Below are 6,068 nucleotides of genomic sequence, written 5' to 3'. Positions count from 1 at the left end.
TCAGTGTCATGTATACTATTTTTATCTACATTGTCTCCCACAATCTTCCACTTAGCCACCTATTTTTACAAGACATGGCTGTTCTACATTAGTGCATAGGGGTAATGTTCTATTTGTCTCATATATACTATAAGATTTGAAATAAAATCTGAGGCTTCTTTTTGATATCTTAGTGAATGTAAGTCTTTGATATCACATGAATATTGAAAGAATCTGTAGGAAGTTTTTGAACTCATGTTTGCAGATGAATGCAAAACAATGCTAGCCCTTATAGGGGGAAGACTAGAGAATCCTGATGCATCCTGGGAGTTAGAGGAGTAGAACTCATGAGATAGAAGGATGTTTTGATAAACAGATATTGCGGAATGTTGCAGAAGCCTGAGAGATGTCTCAGCAGACAAAATTGTGTGCTGCTCTTGCATAATGGCTGAGTTCAATACATAGCCCTCATAAAATGTAGTTCACACCACCTGTAATCGTAGCTCCAAGGGATTAATGCCTTCTTGGGGCCTCCAAAGACTCTTATACACACACATGCACATAACAAAACACTCAACACACCACACACACACACACACACACACACACACACACACTTTCACACACATCTGAATCCAACACCTTTCTGTCTCTCACTAGAAAGCAACGAGGTTCCTATTGGATAATAATAATATAAAATTCATGAAAAGAAAATATACTAAGATAAAATAAAAAATAACACATTAAATTGAACAAAAGAAATAAAGAGAAGGAAAGAGGCCAAGAAAACTCAGATGAATCAGAGACCCACATGGCTGCACACTCGATGCCACCAAAACATAAAGTGATAGCCATTGCACATACTCAAAGAACCCATAGGGTATAATGAGAGAAGAAAAAAATAAGAAGACAAGACAAAACAACAAAAACAAGATAAAAACAACAAAGAAACAAACAAAAAAGTAAAACTCCCTGACATGATATTGTGAGACAAGAAACATCCAAAGATGCCATGAGTTCATTTTCTGTTGTCTTCTACTGTTGAACATGCATTTTACTCTTCAAAGTAGTTGGTTTCCCCAGTGAGACTCCCTTGAAGGAAACTAAGCTTTCATTAGCAGCTGGCTATCAATTGGATATTGCTTCTGGGTTAGGAATGAAACATATGTCCACTTCTCCTTTCAGCTCAAGTACCCTGCACTTGATAATGTTTTGTCAATCTGACACAAGCTAAAGTCATCTGAGAGGAGGGAACCTCAATTAAGAAAATGTTTTTTAGCTGGCAGTGGTGGTGCACACGTTTAATCCCAGCCCTTGGGAGGTATAAGCTGGCAGATGTCTGTGAGTCTGAGGCCAGCCTGGTCTACAGAGTTAGTTACAGGAGAGCCAAGGCTACATGAAGAAAACCTGTCCATTTTGTTTGTTTGTTTGTTTTGAGATGGGGTTTCTCTGTGTTGCTTTGTGCCTTTCCTGATACTCACTCTATAGACCAGACTGGCCTCTAACTCACAGAGATCCACCTGGCTCTGCTTCCCTAGTACTGGGATTAAAGGCGTGCACCACCACTGCCTGGCAGAAACCCTATCTTGACGCCTCCCACCCCCCAAAAAGAAAATGAGATCCAGCTATAGGGTATTTTCTTAGTGATTGATAGGGAGGGCCCAGCTCAAAGCAGGTGGTGACAATCCTTAGCTGGTGGTCCTGAGTTCTATAAGAAAGCAGGCTGAGCAAGGCAGTAAGCAGCACCTCTCCATGGCCTCTGCCTCAGTTCCTACCTCCATTCTCTGCCCTGTTTGACTTCGGTCCTGGCTTCCTTCAATGATGAACTCAAATGTGAAAGTGTATGCAAAATAAGCCCTCTCCTCTCCAACTTGGTTTTTGGCCATGTTGTTTTATTGTAGCAATAGAAACTCTAACTATGACAAGTTGGTACCAGGAGTGGGGTCTTGCTTTGACAGACCTAACCATGTTGTATTGTAGGAGGACCTTGAAGGGACTTTGAAACATTGTATAAGAAAATCCTTTGAGTTTTACATAATGGTGAACTGTTCTGTAGTACCTTGGAATATAAGAATGTTGAGGGTAATGCAGAAGATTGGAACATGGCTTGTGAAGTTTCAGAGGGAAGTTTAAAGACTCTATTGGGGCCCTTTGTTATTTTGAATTAAGATTCTGTGGCCCTGATTAGCTGGGCCTGTATTATCAACTATGATTAACAAAATATCTGAACAACTAAATTGAAAATTTGTTTTACTGAGATACTCGATGCTGGTTGGTTTGAGAAATTAGTGGTGATTAAGAAGAGCCCATGGTTGTGGTGGTGCATGGCTTTAATCCCAGCACTCTGGAGGCAGAGCAAGGCAGATCTCTGTGAGTTCAAGGCCAATTTGGGCTACAGAGTGTGCTCCAGTACAGGCACCAAAACTACACTGAGAAACCCTGTCTTAAAAAAAAGAAGAAGAAGAAGAAGAACCCAGCATTGCTGAGTTGAAATCTTCTGAGAAGTGTTTCCTGAGAGCACATGGATGCTGTGTCCCAGAGGCAGTTGTACTTCATGCTGGCAGTCAAATGGTGGTATGAGAGTCACCCAGGTGGTACTGGTTTTGAAGGCATGAATTGGTCATGGATTCCAGTGGAGGCTCGGTACTGTGAGAAGCCAGGAGATGCTATTGGTGAAGGTGGAAGTACACTAGCACTTGAAGGTCCAGCATTAAAGGAGTCATACAGAGAATTTGAGACTTGGAACCATGAAGAGAGTCTATGAGAGGCGTTGATGAAAGTGCAGCCATGTTGCAGCAGAAGATCCAGCATTGCGGTTGATGTCAGTACTGTGGGGTGACTGACAAGAACAGCCGCAGCCATAGAGTGGAGCCATCCTGAGCCTGGAAGGCAAGCTGTGTGTGCTGCCGAGGATGGAGCTGAAGAAGTGACCCAAGCCCTTTGGAGAAGCCCAGAAGATAGTAAGTGGATCCAGACATTGGAAATCGAACTATTACACAGTTGGAGAGTGGATTTTATTTGTCAGAGAGACTTTGCCTTGGGCCTTTCCCTCTTCAAGTAAGGAATTATTTAATCTAATTTTTATTTATTTTTTATTTTTTTTATTTTTTATTTTTGGTTTTTCGAGACAGGGTTTCTCTGTGTAGCTTTGCGCCTTTCCTGGAACTCACTTGGTAGTCCAGGCTGGCCTCGGACTCACAGAGATCCGCCTGGCTCTGCCTCCCAAGTGCTGGGATTAAAGGCGTGCACCACCACCGCCAGGTCCTAATTTTTATCTTTTAAGGAGCCCACACTTGAGAGATTTCAACCTTTTTTTTTTTTTGGTTTTTTGAGATAGGGTTTCTCTGTGTAGCTTTGGAGCCTGTCCTGGAACTCACTCTGTAGGCCAGGCTGGCCTCGAACTCACAGATATCCGCCTGACCCTGCCTCCCAAGTGCTGGGATTAAAGGCATATTCCACCACTGCCTGGCTAGATTTTAAACTTTTAAAAACATTTTTGGGTTTGAAAAGAGACTGGATATAATAAAGGGACTGATTTTTCTGGTTTTTTTTTTGTTTGTTTGTTTTTGGTTTTTTCGAGACAGGGTTTCTCTGTGTAGCTTTGCGCCTTTCCTGGAACTTGCTTTGGAGACCAGGCTGGCCTCGAACTCACAGAGATCCACCTGCCTCTGCCTCCCAAGTGCTGGAATTAGAGGCGTGCGCCACCACCGCCCGGCCGATTTTTCTGTTTTTTGAGACAGAGTTTCTCTGTGTAGTACTGGCTAGCCTAGAACTCACTGTGTAGATCTGACTGGTTTTGAAATCACAGAAATCCACCTATCTCTGTCTCCTGAGTGCTGACAGTAAATGTGTGTGCCATCACTGCCCAGCAGGACTGCATTTTTAAAAAGATTTATTTATTATGTATAGTGCTCTGCATGCATGTATTTCTGAATGCAAGAATAAGTCACCAGGTCTCTTTATAGCTGGTTGTGAGCCAACATGCAATTGCTCAGAGTTTAACTCAGGACCTCTGGAAAATCTGCCAGTACTCTTAACCTCTGAGTGAAATTTTAGTGTGTTCCATTGTGGGACTTTTAATACTGTGGGACATGTAAAGTTACTTATGTTTTTGAAAATATTTGTTTATTTTTATTTTATGTACATTGGTGTTTTGCTTGAATGTATATCTGTGTCAGGGTATTGGATCCCATGGAACTAAAGTTACAGACAGTTGTGAGCTGCCATATCGGTGCTGGGACTTGAACCTGGCTTCTCAGGAAGAATAACCAGTGCTGTTAAATGCTGAGCCATCTCTCCAGCCACTACTTAGAATTTAATATGAGATCTTGGGAAAAATGTGAAAGGAAAGGCCGCTTTGTAGTGATGTATTTGTGTGTCAAAATTATATGGTGTCAATTGTGATGGATAGTTTCCTAAGAACTTGACATATCTGAGTCATCACATCTAAAGTCATCTGAGAAGAGAGACATCAATTAAAAGAATGCCTTCAGCTCTTAAGACCACAGGGCTAGGTCTTCCACATGATCCAGGCATTGCTGGGTGAGGGGAGGGAGAGAAAGGCAGCTCATGCCCATCCATGCCACCACCAGACATTTGGGTACTAGGGAGAGCATGTCCTGTGGTTATAGGCGTGGTAGAACTATCCCTGACCCCCAGCAGCTGTAACACTTGGGAGAGCAAACCTTCTACCTCATGAGGGAAGCACAATAGAGCCACCCTTGTTAGTGCAGTTGTAGAAGAGCCAGCCAAAAAACTGTGAGCTTGCATGATCTGTCCCAAGTACCCATCTGTCTTGAGGTGGCAAGGGTTGAGGAGAGTTGTCCTCCTCCCCTATGCCCATCAATATCTGGGGCAAGTGATAGAGTGGCATTGTGGTCATAGAGTGGGAGAGCTATACCTGACCCCCACCAGCTGCAACACTTGGAAGAGCAGGCCCTGCACCTCACCAGAGAAGCACAATGGAGCCATCCTTGTTAGTGCAGGTGTGTGTGAGCCAGACTCAAAGTTGTAAACATGGAACAGTTGTCCCCATTTGACATCTGGAAGACCAATACTACAGTTTGGCAGGCCCAGACCCAAGGATATGACTTGGCATGCCCCACTATCCACCCTATCTATGATCTGCTGGAGCTTGTGAAGGAACCTGGCCTGTAGACCTAAAGTCTCAAGATTTCTAAAACACAGGACAACAACAGGATATCCTGGAAGAGCCCTAGTTAGGGCCCAGCATTGATAAGATAGTAGAAACCAAAGGCCTCGAACCAGACCAATGACTCTTTGCAATGAACCCTTATAAGTAAAGATAAATGCAAAAGGGGTTCATGGTGTGAATCATTGTCTCACTGCAGCTTCCTTGATGAGATTTTAAAAAATTTTCCCTTATTTTATTTTATTCCATTTTTTCCTTTTTCTCTTACACACACACTTTTTCTCTTACAAACACACACACACACACACACACACACACACACACACACACACACACACTATTTGAATGGACCAGGCAACTGAACAAAGTGGATTTCCATGAGAATGGGGGAAGTGCATCATGGGAAGAGTCCTGGGGCTTTAGAGACACAGGAGGCATCATCTTCCTCTTTTGGGAACCCTGTGTGTATAAGAGTGTATGCCAGTCCCCACCTTCTTTATGGATTACTATTTACTCTTGTCTTCCTGACTGATCTGGCTCTCTGAGACATGGTTCATGAAGTCCTGGTTCACATACAGGCATCACACAGACCAGTTCTGAAGCTGCATGCCAGGATCTTCTGCTGATTCTGTCTGGAGTCCTGGGTACAGAGAAGCCTCCACCTCAATGGATACAAATGGCCTTCCTGGATTTTAGATCTTTCCCAGTCTGTATGAGTTGAAGGAATATGCACCAATTTAGCAAAAAGTAGTGGACTGTGAAGAAGTGACAAGGTAAAGGCTGCTTGGATGTTTAGCGTAACACAGAGAAGTGAGTACAGAGTCAGTGGGAGTAGTTACATCTGGGCATTTGATACAGGGCATCATAATTTATAGAGAGGCTCCAGGTATTGACTGCAAATTGGTTGTTCTGGGTGACATTTCATGTTGGGTTATAA

This window comes from Peromyscus eremicus, unplaced genomic scaffold, assembly GCF_949786415.1.
Source record: "Peromyscus eremicus unplaced genomic scaffold, PerEre_H2_v1 PerEre#2#unplaced_106, whole genome shotgun sequence".
NCBI lineage: Eukaryota > Metazoa > Chordata > Mammalia > Rodentia > Cricetidae > Peromyscus > Peromyscus eremicus.
This window is presented reverse-complemented; position numbering follows the sequence as displayed.